Raw genomic sequence first — 17,076 nt, forward strand, 5'->3', positions numbered from 1 at the left:
ACCTGAAAATAACAAACAATAGACCTGACCTCATAATACTGAAAAAAGATGAGAATAGAGCAAACTATTCATCGATGTAGCGATTCCAACTAACAAAAACCTATACTAGATATAGGCACAATGCAAAGATTTCGAAATACAGAGATCTGGAAGAACAAATCAGGAGACAATGAAAGTTAAAAGATATCAAGACCATACCCATTTTCATTTCATCAACAGGCTTGATAGCAAAGAAACTGACAGAGAATTTGAAACAACTTATGAGGGGTCTACACCGTTTTAGAGGTTACTTCGAAAAGAGAAAATGAATATCTTACGTCAGAAACCACTAGTTTAAATAGGGTTTTCATTATTATTCACTTCAATCAGTTCGTCATCTCGGAAAGTCAGAAATTTTTTATTCGACAAAAGGAAAAGAAAGGAAAAATTGTTTTCATTGAAGAACTAATATTCATTCATGTTTTTAACTTTCCGAAGTGAAATTATCTCTTCTGTGAATTTATAGATGAAAAAATTTCTCGAAAAGTCTCACCATTGGCTTCAATTCGTATCCTGGTGAAATCGAAAAAAGTGGTTCGTTAAGTGGTTTCGACGAAAGTGGAAAGCATTGTTATATTCGTAACTTCTACTTATCGTTCAAATGTTCTCTTAAGTTGGACGAAAAAATCTAGGGTACAGTCATAAAAAAGCGATACTGCTAGGGACGCCTAGAACAATACGAAAATACGTGGAAACTGTGGAAGAACATATGAAAGAAGACCATCCACTTCTACAACAAATACGGGGAGATCAGACACCAAGTAGACGAAGAGGAAACTGAACCCCATGGACATCAGGGAGCCGAGGAGCAGCCCATACCCGACCATTAGGAGAGCTTAATTATCTTGATATCTGAGATATCTGGGATATCTCTGGAGAGGAATCTGAAGGCCGCAAGGCTAAAGTCATATACCTACATTCGTTTATTTGGACATTCTCCAAAATTTACTAGGAATGAGGGTTCTCTCACTCTCTTCTCGTCAACTGAAAATATTTTTTGCGACGATACACTTCGAGGTTTAACTCGAAAGTGTAAGTCTAAAGAGCTGTAGAGATGAACCAAACCGCGAATCATCGAAAATCGATATTTCTGGTGCATTTGGCAAGTAAGTCAATGTTAGAGTGATTACGCAACTGTGAAAGAATATTGATGGTTATTCATTTGTCTGAGCGATAATCTTTTTATGAATGTGGTTTTCATGGTTGTGATTTTCTATGCATTATTTATTTTTGTGAGGTACAATTAAGAATTTCATTTTGATCCATTGAACAATTAGAAGAACCTTTTCAAGGACAGAACTAAAAATGATTAATTGAATTGGAGTAAGTTGAATTGAATCATTGATTGTTAACCTTTTTCGTTATATGGAGTTTCTCAATAGTGATTGGGAAGTATTTTCCTTTCATGTCATTAGCTGTATGTTTGTTCTCTTCTGAGAACAACTCGGTTTTTTCCGCATTCAGAGATCGATTATCACTACCGCTTGGTTCTATCAATCGGATTCTGAATTCAAATTGTTCATACCGTAGGTAGAGAAGAAACAAATTAGTTGACAGTCTGAGCATGTAGCAGGTTATCGCTGGCCAAATTTCACAGAGCGATTGTACAGGCAATTTGCAACAAAAAAAAATCCCTAAAAAGTATGGTTCAATTATCTTCTGAGTGAATAGCATGGATTGAAAGATAGGATCTTTATCAAAATACATTGTACACCATAGATAAAATTTCCTATCAGGATTAGAGTTTTCAATGTGTTCTTTGTTTTGAGGGAGAAATATTGTGAGACTTTACAAATATCCACTTTACAACAGAAAATAATATAGGAACTTTTTCTTCGCAAATTGCCTGTATAATTAGTCTGACCTAACTTATGTTAGCGAAAATATGACAAATTTTTTGTTTTTAAGTATTTTATGGTCAATGATATATACTTTAGAAAGGATCGATGTTTTTGAAGTGTTATCGATAACTCCCCTCTTTACAGACAATTGATGAAAAATTATTTTTGTAATACTCATTTCTATAAGTATATATTTCGATTGAGTATCAATAGTTTGGGAGTTTTACAAAGGCTTACTGGGTAATTATCCTGGTTCTCGAAGTTAATTCATAAAAAAACACCACACCAGTAGAAAATTAACATTGAAAATTATCAAAGGAAACAATTAATAGTGAAAAACTAAAAGTCAATTACCCGATGGAGTCTTATTATTTAACGTTTCAAATATTTTCAAGAATTCAAGAAAATGGGGCTATTTTCCAATGAAATACCTCACTATAGGTATTGGCTATATGAATAATTGAATGGTTGGGATTCAATCGGGTATAAAAATAATAATAGTTCACCAAAAAGGTGCTCTACCACTCAACCCTTGTTATTTGATAAATCAGACATTCAAAATGAACATTCCCAAAAAAATAAAAAAATTACTTCAAATGGACGAAACAGCAAAACTCACAGGAGGATCTAAATAAGTTTTGTCTATTCATTGTGCACAAAACAACACACGGAAATGTTTGTTCCCTTCTCTAAATTTATTTAAAAAAAAGATACACAAGAAAATAGACTAGTATAGGCCCAGAAAGGGAATCATGTTACCTATTTCTATTTGCAACCAATATGTATACGTCTTTGAATATTGGTACGGAATATTTGTTCGAAAATATCCTCTCAATTCTGTGAAATCTAAGGAGATATTTATTTATTTATATGTGTAAACAAGGTTATTTTGTTTCAAAATCCACAAATTCTCTAGTCTAACATAGGTACATTCGAATTTTATATGACGGACATATATTAAATAAATATTAATATCTCAATTCACTCTCCACTCAAAGATGATTATTATTATTATTTCCATAATCTCTCAAAATGTAAATTTTGCTAATTTCTCGATTGAATCAAACAGGGTTTATGACTTCCTGTTGAAGATGTTTCTAGCTATGTAATTAGCTGCTTTCACATGATTACTTGTTTACATCTAGACCACTAGAAAATAAAGCTACAGATCCGCATTAAGAATTCAATTGATTGAAGTTCTATATTAATATATAGATCTATTATATTTATCTTGATCATCCTAGGTATCAAGGTGGTACGTGTCCCTCAGAAGCTCTTTTCAGAAAGCATGTAAGAGTTTAAACTCTTTTGATAAACAGCGGTACTCGGTACAGTGTGTGGATTTTTTGATACATACCACATTAGGCACAGTACTTGTCAATCATCAAACTCAAAAGCCCAGCCGTTTTGATTAGAATATTTATTCTCTACCTATAGATAGAATTCGGTATGCGCACCTTTTAGATGCTCTAAGCCACAAAGTTTGATGATTTTAACAGATACAGTGTTTTAGTTTGTGGTGTTTTTGTAGTAGGTAATAAGAATTCTATTGGTAGAACCGATGGGCGAACCCACATTATTTCAAAAGATCTAAAGCATTTTTTTCTCAATTTTATGGCAAATTCAATTTGTTAAACTGGTACGAATTGACTGCATATTTTATTAAGTATAATGATAATTAATAATAATAAAGAATAAATATAATACAGAGGGCAATAATTTCAAACATTGGTATCCTGATGGCAAGTCTCTTCTAATTGTAATGATTTCATATTGTCTGAGTTATGAACAGAGGTAGGTATATTTTATTTCTTTTTGTGAAAAGGTTTGATGGAGCCAATTTCTGTTTACTCAAATTCATACAATTCTTCACCTATTCAGACCGAAGAATCTAAAATAAGAATAAGATAAATTATACATATTCGCTTCTACTTGATGCCACAAAAATATAATAATCGCAGAATTAAAATTTTGAGCTCATAAAAAGAATATTAATAAAAAATAAACTGGTCAACATTTAGAAGGAAATTTAAATCTCCATGATATTGATTTCAGGCAGATTAGGACATATTAGAGCTGCATTGATTGCTCTGAATAAGCTTCTACACACTGAGTTCTTAGACTGTATCAAGACTTGATAATCCATTATATCATAAAATCTACGGTTTCACTCAGAAACGTCGTTCTTACTGAAGCCCAATTAGATTGTTAGTAATTTCCCCTCAGTTTCTCTACTTTTTTCGCTCGAGTTTCACACATCACTATTCTTCGAATACGATATTCCAAGCTAATTAGCTATTTTGACATACTCAACGAAATCACATTTTTATCAATGGAATAGTTCGATAGATTGGGATTTGGATTTCATTGAATAAAAATTAGTCTAAATGAATAAATCTCGACAGAATTCCTGGAATTTCTTATAAATTAATATACCATGCACAAGTCTTACACAGTTTATTCCTTCACGATTACCTAAAAATAATACATATTAACTTTTTCCTAAATGAGCTGCACGGTACAATTCGTATTGCCGAATTGGTTTTGCAATTGTGCTGTGGACCGTATCATTAATTCTTTCTTTCAAAACAGCAAATAGTAACAAGATGTGGGAAAGGCTAGAGAAGTAGAAAGACAGTGAATCAGTGTAATCCGTTCAAAGCAAATATAACGGATACAAGTTTATTTTTCAATAAAATTCACTCGAAACTGGACCAAACCATAGGAAATTTCAGAAAATTTTGTGGAATAGGCAGTATTTTGATTAGTTGTAATTGAAGTTCGAATGCTCATGTGGTATTTGGTGAGCTTCTGTAACCAATATTACCTATTGATGCATATTCAAGGTATTAAAGAACAATTTAATTGTTTTGTGAACACTGAAGTGCTTAGAATTTCTAATTACAAAGCACAAGATTTTATAGGCTTCATTTACATGTTAGCCTGAAAATATGCCCCCAAAATCTTTGCATTTGGTCTTTCTGACCAATGTTTGATTGTCAATCTTGCATTCTCTCTCAATAGAATTTAATCTTCGTATAAACATTTTTCGAATTTCAAAATCATATGGTGATCTCGAAACCATTTCACAACTCAGTCAATGTCTTCCTCTAATCGTTGACAGTCAATGAGAGAGCGAAAAATCTTGAAGAGCTCGAAGTCATAGACAAAATTCAGATCGAAGCAGAATCTCAGGCATTCAGGTCAGAATTAATATATATTAAAAAGAGTAAGGTAAGGGCCCCAAGTTGCTACCCTGTGGAAACCTCGACGAAACCCGAAACGATTATAAAGATATACCTATTTTATATCAACAAACACCTTACAGAATTACAAATATAAAATTATACTGCCCCCCCAAAAATCACTCCTGGAATCGCCACGGGATAATACATTCAAAATTTTGAGGTTCATGGTTAATGAAAGGTAGTTTTTTTTACTGATTGATAGGCTGGGATCTATTAGTTCTTTTCTATACTCATAACCTCTCACCTAAATGTTTTTAATAATTTCTCTTTTATAATTTGTATGAAATATCATCAATCAATGAGTATTTTTTCATTCGTAAATTTCATTTTTATTTCAAATTTGGTCTATAACTATTTCACTGTTATGTATTGAACCACTTAGTTTAAGTACCATTCCATTCTTCTGAGTAGGTACCGGCGTTTGCAAAAAATTCAATTATAGCATCTACTGAGTATCTACTGAAAACTCATTGTCTAACGTCTAAGTATAAGAAGCTTGATTCCACCGTCTCAGTGTCTGTTATTATCGTTGTGTAATGTAAGATCTAGATATTAGGATGGGGCACTATTTCATGAAAATGCAAGTGAAAATTTCTACTTTGTCAACAACCAATCGACTTCTAGATCGTCAATTTAATTACAAAGCTAAAAAAAAGGAGAAATAAACAGCTCAAACGAAATAGATAAAAGGAATTCCTAGATCATCAATGTCTGGATTGAAAAATCTAAAAATGAACAGCTCAAACGAAATTTATAAAATGTCAATCTATTACATATTTGCATGTCATTATATGGAGTGTTCAGTTAAGATGTAACAAAAATAGGTAGGTATGTGATTCCTTGTCCAAACACATTATTACTTGAAGAAATAAAGGATCAAATATGCAGCTTTTCTGAGATAGAGGGTGTCAAAAGTGGGAACTTTTCTACCGTTTTCAGTTATTGAAAAGGAGATTATGAAATATTTGAAAATTTCAGTGTTTTCCACTTTTCAGGACGTTTCTCTTGGATGCAGGTGGGTTTAAAACATTATACTAGTTGTACGTTTTTTTAACAAACACTTCAATTTTTTGTGGAAAACAGTTAAGAAAACAAGAAATCTTGAAATATCTTGTCTAACCATAAAAACGTATGTGGAAAAGATAACATATTTTAACAAGAACTATCTATTTCTATTTTTTATGGCACACATTTTTTGCTAGAAAAATGTAAATTGAAACTAATCAATCATATAATATTGCTGAAACTCCCGTTGGAATCTAGATTTGCAATTCTTACTTTTAGGCATACACTTTTTTATGTTTGAGAAAACATGCTATAATTTTGGCTTATCTATTATTTTCGCCGCTGTTACTTGTTTCCACCTGAATTTCGAAAGAGTAGTCATCAGTAATACCACTAGCACCTACCACTATCTTGCATTGAAGAATACTGTTGATTTTTCATTTTACTGCCACTTTCGCAGCTATGGTTTCAGATTCAGATTTATCATTTTCTCTCGCATTAATCGAAGTCCCTTTAGTTTCACTAATATTTTTATATTTTTACTAAAACTTACATTTCTCTTGCTCGTTAGTGAATATTCTGAGTCAGAATCAGAGCTAAAAGGCTCAGCAGACGTTCTGTTTATTGAAGAGTGAATGTCACTCATGGTAATATAAGACTGCCACTTTGTTATAATCAAGAGTAGGTATAGAAAGAAGCTGCAATTCAGTTGATTGGAAGGTGATGACGTAGAAGGTGGCAAATTCAAGTTCAATTGACCGAAATGGGTCTCATAGCAATGGCGTTTATATAGATATAGTAATAGATAAAGTTAAAAAGAAGAATTTTGAAATAACTTCAACGATTGTACCAAAACGATGTTATTATTTAAATTGCACTGCCTGATTATATGATAGATACGCCAATGCGCGCTTCTGTGAAGTGTGGGAATACCAAAAGGAGCCTAGCATTTTCAATGTCTTATTAAGCCTTCTTTCTATATTTTCTTGGTAAAAATAACCTCACTTAACTAAACGGGGTAAGAAGTGAAACTGCTCGACGTCATTTTGAGTTCGTCAGAAAACAAAGAAATATCGGGAAACCCTATTATATCTCATACTATACCATAACTATCTAGATTGTTGGCTTGGCCATTGTATAAAGATGGTCTAAGATGGTATAAAGATGGTCTTTATACAATAACTTGGCTTATCAGTCAACTGCATTAATCTCAAAAACAACCAGGTTTTGATAAGGAAAAACAGAATCATCATAATCCATAAAAATCGGAAGGATTAGCAATATGGGCCTCACAAAAATTAAAACTGAGTAGGTATATCCATAGGGCTAATAAAGCCAATTTAAAAAAGAATCGCGTCTTGCAACGACTCCATCTGGGGATCATAAAAAAAAATTGACTGAAAATCTTAATTGACTACATGGCTACAAATCTTTTCCTAAACACTGAATGCTGAGTTTCTTAAGTTTGTTTCTTTTTTGGAGGATGTCTCTTCATCTTGTAGCCAAATAAAACTTCCATTTCCTGATGAATAGGTTGTTGTTCTCATATGTCCAAATTTCCTAAAGGAGATTGTATTCAAGATTTACTAATGAGCATATTGTTACCATTTATAAATTAGCACTCATAAAACATCCGAAAATAAAACAATGGGTCCTTTAATGATTTGCGAACAAGAATAACCAAAAGCAGATTTTCACTCACAAATGCGAATTTTTGTAATCTCATGATTGCGTTTCTGAATTCCGCCCAAAACTCGTATTTTCTGTCGATAGCATTCAAATTTGGAAGGTGGATAATTAATCACCATTGTTCCACACGAGTAGTGAAAGCTCATTTAATTTTAAACGCCGTTATTTTAATTGTATCGTTGTTAAATGGTGTTCTTATGAACAATTTGAGAAATAATTATTATATGTGAATTGTCCGTGATACTATTAAGAATGTGTTGCGTCAATATTTGAGCAATGCTTCGTTATGGTTGTTACACAGCCAAATGGATGCAATGAATGTGTGACAGTTTTATATTATTCAAAGTTTCATCAGAATTCTTTGGAAAGATCTGTACCGTGACACGATACTTGCTAAAAAATTGAAATTGACGGAGTCCAGCGGATATTCATTCGCCCGTTCTTGGACTAGAAATAGCGATTCGTAGTACGTGATTGAGCTATCGAAACGTATCAATATTTATTGAAGTTTATCGAAATTTATATTGACACTCGAAGATGAACGAATTGAAACATATAAATAAAGCAATTGATATACCTATAGATATACAGAGTGATCCAGATCGTATCCAAAAAATTTCAACCACGTATTCTACATCAAAAATAAACCCTAGTTTGTCATATAAACATATGTCGAGAAATGTTTCCTCTCCGAGATACGGGGTGTTAAAATTATAGAAAAAAAAATGTTCTTTATTAATAACTTTCACACTGCTTGAAATATTTTTATGAAATTTGAGAAATGGGTTTTGAGCGTCAAGGAGCACTTTTTGCATAATATAATTTTTTTTTATTTTACCAGTGGCGTCCGTACTGCAGCGAGACTGAATATTTTCAGATAAAAAAATGATACGCCACTGGTTTTTCCGACAGTAAAAATTACTATTTAAATCCTTATTTAATTTGGAGCAAATTCGGTCTCCTGACTTTTTGCTGTACGAGGCAACGTTTCCGGTTAAAAAAATAAAACACATTCTCATGCAAGAAGAAATCGCCAAAATCTGATTTAAGTAATAATTTTTATTGTCGGAAATACCAGTGGCGTATCATTGTTTTATCTGAAAATATTCAGTCTCGCGGCAGTACGGACGCCACTGGTAGAATTAAAAAAAATTATATTATGCAACAAGTGCTCCTTGACGCTCAAAACCTATTTCTCAAATTTCATAAAAATTCTTCAAGCAGTGTGAGAGTTATTAATAAAAAACAATTTTTTCCTATAATTTTAACACCCCGTATCTCGGAGAGGAAACATTTCTCGACATATGTTTATATGACAAACTAGGGCTTATTTTTGATGTAGAATACGTGGTTAAAAGTTCTTGGTTACGATCTGGACCACCCTGTAGAGGAGTAGTAAGACTGATAGAATTTCCGAAATTCTAAATTCGAATACTAAAACTTTTCACTACGATAATAATAATAAAGATTCATCACCTCTTTTTTTCCTTTTTATTTTTGATTCACTGGCCCACTCATTCTGAAAGTTCACGTCTACCCCACGCCCTAGACTCTAAACAGACTAATGAAATATTGCGCAAAATTTTGTCAACCCCTTTACACTTCACACTACGCTCTATTCATCAAAATATTGACGAGTCCGCAAAGATTTTCTAAAGTTGCAGAAAATTTTTGAACGTCCTATAACTGCTATAAAATATTTCTTTTTTTGCTGAATATTTCTCCTCACTCCTTAAGTATTGTGGAAAAGTTTGTAAATGCTGTTTTTGAGATGAATTTTTGCTAGTGCGAAGGGTATTAGAAGTACCTTTTCATTTATTGTTACCTACATCAGGTAATGTTTTGACATTTTGAAGTGCATAAGCGCTTACTTTTATGATATGACACTGCTTTTTTCTTTTATACACTTCTACACATTCTTCTTCTCTTCTTCTTCTTCTTCTCCATACGTTAGGACTAAGTCCTGTGTTCTCTTCGATGGTTTCCTAGCTGTAGTAGTGATGACGAAGATCAGCTCTCATACCAGCTCACAAGTGGTCGTCCAAGAGGTCGTGGTGTGTTATGTCCTTTTTCCTTCGCAATTTTGGCTAACCGATCGGCTGTCATCCTATCCACATGATCTCTCCATTCTCTTCTTATATTTCTTGGCTATCTAACCACATCGTGCACCCCACAAATTTCCCTTATTTTTTCACTTCCCTTCTGGTCAAGCAAGGTATATCCTGTTATGGATCTTAGCGTTCGCATTTCTTAGAAGCCGTTTGGTTGTTGTGTTATCCCGAGTGTTATCCGCTCTAGTTTCTATCGCGTAGGTCATTATTGGCCTCACGCAGGTATTATATATTCTCACTTTGCTTCTGGTGCTCATATATTTGTTCCTCCAAATTATATCTCTTAGGTATCCAGATATTAGTGATGCCTTTATTGTATGGACTCTTACTTCTTCCTTCAGATTTCTTGAGCTTGTTATGTTGATTCCGAGATATTCGAATGACATAACCTGTTCTACACTCTGGTTATATATTGCGAGTTTGCATCTTTTCGGTTCTCTCGATACAGATATTTGCATGTGAAATGTCTTTGCTATTCGTTGAAATCTATAGAGGAGTCTTTGTAAATCGTCTTCGTTTTCTGACATTATTGTCAGTATAGCAAATTATCTTTATTTCTTTATTTCCCATGCGATATCCTTTTCCAGCTTTCTTCACTTCAGCTTCTATCTCATCCATTATAATGTTGAATAAGTTAAGCTGTCACCTTGCCCGATCCCGGTTTCAACAGTTAGGTATTTTTTTACTCAATTTATTTCCTTTTCGGGTATACCTATGTGTAATTTTCAGTATTGAGTTTTTCGATGATTGGTATCGACATACCTTCCTTCCATTCCGATGGTATTTCTCCGACATCCAGTATTTTGTTGAAGGAAAAAAGCTATTCGGCTTGTAATGGAGAACCTCCATATTTGATCATATTGCACATTCACCATTGTACAACAAAAGTCGTCAAATCATGAAAAACATTTCATAAAGCACCCAACATTTCTGTATTCTATACAGTCCCTAGGTATTTTTAGAATACCGAATTCTGCAAATTGCCGGTCACATAATGTATAATAACCTCAGAACTAATGAATGAATGTTAGGTATTAGTTGAAATCATATTCCAAAGAACTAAAAGCAACACATATCAATAGCAATGTGAGCTTAAATACTTAAGTATTAGCAATATAGGTTTAGAACACCCCCTTTTTTTTAACATTTCAGTACACTACGAATTATTTTTAAGTTTTAGTTTCCATGGCTAGAGCGTTTTTTCTTAGTTTCTTAAACTATGATCGTACGATGCTTATGAAGAGGACATTGAGAACCCGCCACTGCCCTTAGGTCCTAGTTGACACTTGAAATAAAAAGAAACATTTTTATTTTGAAGAATAAATTTTAACTTCGATGAATGATATGACATGATACCCTTGACTTTGCAATAGACACTAATAATCGTACAACTTCTGTTCAATGTCTGTGATGTATAACAATAAAGTTTCGTTGAATTAAAACAACGATTGAGCTGAGTTGATGCTAAGAATAAGATAATGGGAATCAGGCATAAAGAGACTCACATACAGGGTGAGTCTTTGACTCCTACAAATGTTTTTATAATAGATTCTTAAGAATCACTTTTTTCTCATACCATTTTTTCCGATTCGGCCCTGATAAAAAGATATAGCCATTTTAAGTTTTCATAATTAGCTACGCCACTCCTGGAGACTCAAAATTCCCTTCAGAATAACGAGCTTAATCTATGACATAAAACATATTGTGGATCTTTTAAACACAGTTGCATTCAGCCAAAGTACCTATTTCTCCGAATATCACAGATATTCTTTATTTTTTTATATTTTCATCATCAAATTATACGAGAAAATATGAGGAATATTTTTATTATTTTCAAATAATATTCTTCAATTAGCGTCGAAATCAGTTACGAGAGTTGGGTTCTTTGAATTTTGGTATTTTTATATGGTACGTAATGGTCATAATGAGAAAACTGGAAGACGTGGGTGATATCTTGTGTTCGAAATAGGAAGAAAAAATGTTTCTTTTGACCTCAAGAATCTACTGTTGAAATATTTGTATAAGTAAAAGTTTTTTCCATTTCGAGGGCGAAAACGCAGTGGATTTTATACAATTCAAAATATGCTCATTAAACTGCTTCAGAAAACGAACCGAAATAAGTTAATTCAAACTACTTAGCCTCTTCAATTTGAACAAATTGTCTCGTTTTTGTAGAATTTTATGGTGCTCATTTAAAAGCATAACCTAACATGAAAAATTCAATTTTGCTAAGAATATTAGTAACAATGTTCTGCCTTTTAACCGTCGAATTGTGTTTATCTATGTCTATAGGGGTTCTGAACAATGCACGTTCGAAAAAAATGAAGGTATCAGACGACGAAGCCAAATCACTGGATATTTAGTAGCTTCGACAATTCCCCTGCTAACAATGCCGTTCAAGGAGGACTGGTGAAGGGTTGATTATCAAACGTGCAATTTCGTGAAGTACCCATGGCTCATATTCAGTCGAAATCCTTGACTTTGACTAAATCGAACGAATCAACACTTTGTTATTTCAAAATACAACTTTTTCGAGGAAGCCGAACCGTCACAACAGGGTTATACGAACAAGATGTCCATGCACATTCTTTTCCATACAGGTCGAGAATTAGTATAACATTCCCTCGTACCAGGAAACAAATAATGATTCATCAGGGGGCTTCACGGAAATTTTAGAATCTAAAGGTCGCCTATTCCATATTTTTCGGAAATACTTCCGCCACCTGAATGAATGAATATTTGTGACGAATTAACACCAACAAATTGATTTTTATAGTAACTATAAAAGCTGGAGAACTCACTTTCGATAATCGTCAGCCTTCAGACGGAGACTACTTTCTTTCGGAATTATTGCTCTGAATTTTCGATTGGATCAAGGTCAAAAGTGATTCGACTATCACATATGTATATTCACTTCCTCCTTATTTTAATAATCTGGTGCGAAGTTGTTAGCTCAGTTAGCGGAAGACAAGGTTCGCTTCCTGCGAGCGTCAATCAATGAGCTAATTCGATTAATCCTGTTCGAAAATTGACGTCAAAATACGTATTTAGTGATCCACTTACCTCATGGGATTGTTTGGACGAAGGATGTTTTTCTGTTGGCTTTTCATGCCCATAAATGGAGAATAATTATTTGAACAGGACTATTTCATCATATCGGATAGTCAATTAATTGTGTTCAAACGATTTGTTGGAATATCAATCAGATACTGACAAATAATTGTACTTGACAACTCGGAACCGGGTACAAAGAGCTATAGTAGGTATCTTACTTAGAAATAGACAGAAGCCATATTTTGTGTTGTTCTAACTTCACTTTATTGCGGCCATTTTTATGTGTGTTACAAAAAATCATTTCTCAATGATGACATATCTGAACTAACTACTTAAGTATTTGAATAATAGTAACAAATGCATCCTATGAACTATTTTCAATTCACTACAGGCCAAAATGAGAGAAAAATAAACAATTACATTTTTGACATTTTCTCCTGAAACTCAATATTAACTACTATACTCAAGGCGCTTGAAAATTTTGTAATAAATATACCATATATTATACAGAAACATTTATTCCGCAGTAAAATCGGCCATCAGATAGCAAATCAAATTTCTGTCTGTCTGGTATTGAGTAGGTATATCAGTAGTCAGAACTAAATGTAAAGCTGCGTTTAATATGGCTGACTTATTAACAATATCTCAAACATATATATAAATTTTAGAAAAGGAAGCAATGCTTGCCTTTTTGTTATCTTAAAGACCATTAAAAAATAAATCATTCTCAGCGGGTATACTTCAACAACAAAAAGCTTGTACTTTTAGTGTTAGTCAGAAAAAAAAATGACTTCTGAGATAATAAAACAACTTATACAAAACTTTTCTGTTCTAGCTCGATAAATGTTATATAATTGTCATTATCATTATAATTAGTTTGTAAACGTTAACACAATTATCCGGTCAAAGCTGTGGAAGCCATAATAAAACAAACTAAAGAACAAAATTTATGCACAAGTATGCGCCCTTTTTGGGTTTATAGGCGTTGTGAAAACGTTGCTAGAACGTTTATAGCGACATTGATATTTAATAAATATAGTTCTGTAAACGTTGTTAGGCCATTTATAAAACATTAATTGTTAGTTGAGAGTTCAACTTGATTTTTTCAACTGTACAGTTTAACTGCGAAATATGACATTTTTCATATTTTTAACTGAAAAGACTAGCTGAACTGACCGATGACCAACTGTGCAGTTTTGAAACTTGAAAATTTTAGGCACTCATATGATCGTCCTGTGGCCAAAAATCTCAGGGTAGCAGTTGAACTTTCGTGAGATATCGGAGATATAGCAGTCTTCATGATTGTATCTCTTTTCAGAATCAAAGGAGGAACAAAACGATAGTAATTTTTCGCTACACTGACAATTAATTATGAGAAAATCTAATGGTTCTTCCCCTAACTCTATTTATTAACAAGTTAATGTGCGAAAATAAATTTCGTTTTCGGACCTGCTCGAATCCATGAAACGAACTGAAGTATTGAACAAGTGAACACCACATGTGTGACATCTCAGTCCAAAGTTGAATCTGGCAGTTATAACTATGCAGTTAAAAATGTTGTTACTCTTTGTTAAAACTGTACGTGAGTACTGAGTGGCCGGCCTAACGGTTACAACTGCAAATGCTGAAATAAGTTTGTCAAAATTAAAACATATAAAAAATTATCTAAGGACTTCTATGGAACATAGAATGAACTCGTTACTCCCAGTCTCAGCAATTTATTGAGCACTTATGTCTTAACCTCTATATGAATTAATTGTTTTGGGGGAAATCGATTAAGATAGGCATCAGATACCAGAAATAAAAAACTTCTGGCTCAATCTAAAACATTCAGTTGTACATTTATTAATGAAAGCTTAATACGAGGCCTACGAGGGTGTTCCTTTCACAATTATTGAACTGTTATGTAGGTACGCAGAGTTTCCCCCCATAATAGCGGATTCAAAACCGTAAAGACTCCTCAGTAAGATCTCCATTCAACAAGAGGTTTTACGAATTGTTTTTCCCCAGGCCACGAGAATGGGTGGCAAATTCATCATCGTGGGATGTGGTGCGGATCAAATGAGACTGCCTTTCATGCCTGCGGCTCTGAGTGAAATTGATATGCTCTGAGTTTTCCGATATGTCAACGGGTGAGTATAGGTTTACTTACCTGACTGAAAGACTTCATCCAGAATTAAGGGTAAGTTTATCTGAAGTTCCCTACAACTTTTTGCCCGTGGAAATTTTTAACTATATGTATAAGTAGCAATATGTGCAGAAACTTTCGTGATATGTATAGGACATCTTGAAAAAAGGGAATGTTTTTGAAGTGGTTAACAAACTATACGAAGGGATAGGCCAACAACTGCTTCTACACTGGATTTAATCTTTCGATAACTTTCCAGCAGCGGCGTAGCTACACAGGTGCAAGAGTATACAGTGCCCCCTAAGCTCGGGGCCCCCAAGTGCTGACCAACGAACTTTATATAAGATATTTGGATTTTTTCTGTTGAGTATGATATAAAATAATAATAATGTATTCATTAGTTATTTCATCAGAATATTTTATTTTATTGCATTTAATCAATCGAAATCACAAATTTAGTAGGAAAAACAGGACTCATGCATCAATGAACAATGATCCTTCGGACAAAAATTTCATCTACAATTTCAGAATGATTTTGCTATTATAAATTACAGTAGGTAAATACAGACCTACTTGTTGGATTAAGTTGACATTAAAACACTGATAATTAAAGAATTTAATATCTAATTTTTTTCCATCTAGGGCAGTTCCTTTGAAGGTTGTGAAAAATATCCCTATTGTGAAAAGTAAAAGATTATGATTTTTTTATTTATCAGATACATCAAATTTCAAGCTCTACTGAAACATATAGAAGAAACATTTTTTTTCAATTAACTAATGTGTTTTCTTATTGCTTGAAGCAGGATAAAAATATTTTTCTTTAATTTTAAAGTCCCATATTATTTCAAAAATTATTATAAACAAACATCATTCATAATACTTTTTCCGAATTTTTTTTTGGAAGTCTAATCTATAATGAAAATTGTATCTTAGACAAAATAAGAAAAAAAAAATATTGCTGAAAAAAAACGTCTTTGTTACTCAACAATTAGTTTTTGGTACTGAATATCAATATTAAAGTACGTTTCTCTTCTAATCATCCTTTAGATTGTAGAGAGAAATAAAATAATAATGACGAAGATCTGGAAGGGAACATTCAATATTAAAAAATGGAGAAAATTTGTACTCATATGATGAGCGGAACATGGTTATTTTCAGTATTCTTGAAAAAATTAAATCGAAAATTTCATTTCATTACAAAAAAATTTTTTATGAACAAATCAAGAACAAAAAACAGTTCCTCAATATTGATATTCAGTACCAAAAAAAAAATGTTGAGTAGGTACCAAGGCATTTTCTACCGTGAAAACTTTTTTTCATTTATTTGCATTGAAGATTAGATTAAAAAAAAAATTTCGGTAATATTTGGTAAATCATAATAGGATATATTTGTTTTATAATAATTTCTTAAGTAACACGAAATGGGAGTTGAAAATAAAAAAAAATTCATATTGCTTTTAGAAATAAGAAAACAAATTAATGCAGTAAAATGAAAAACCTTTTTTCCCTGTTTTGCTAGTATTCAAAATCCTTCCAAGAATCATGATTGTTAATAATTAATGATAATATCAAAATTTCTACATTTTTACAACAGAAATCTTTCTCAAAGCCATCAAGGAACAGCTCCAAGAAAGAATAAAAATTTCAGGTTTTTAGTTTATTAATTATCGGGGTTTTTATTTCAACTTCCATCAAGTACATTCACCGTAATTGAAAATTAAATTGAGATAAATTGTCCAACGGCTTATTTTATTGTTTATTGATATATTCAGATAGTATGGTGAATTTTTCCGTTCTTCAATATACTCGTTACGAGTGAGCTTCGTGCGCTTTTTGACTTTTTTCGACTCCAAAATAAATTCATGAAAATTGCCGATTGCCAGTACGGTTCCGGTGCTGCTTCATGAGTTATTTTTTTCAGATTTTAGATATCTTTGATATCTCTTAAGATATTTGTAGAA

Source organism: Coccinella septempunctata, chromosome 6 (assembly GCF_907165205.1).
Source record: "Coccinella septempunctata chromosome 6, icCocSept1.1, whole genome shotgun sequence".
Taxonomy (NCBI): Eukaryota; Metazoa; Arthropoda; class Insecta; order Coleoptera; family Coccinellidae; genus Coccinella; species Coccinella septempunctata.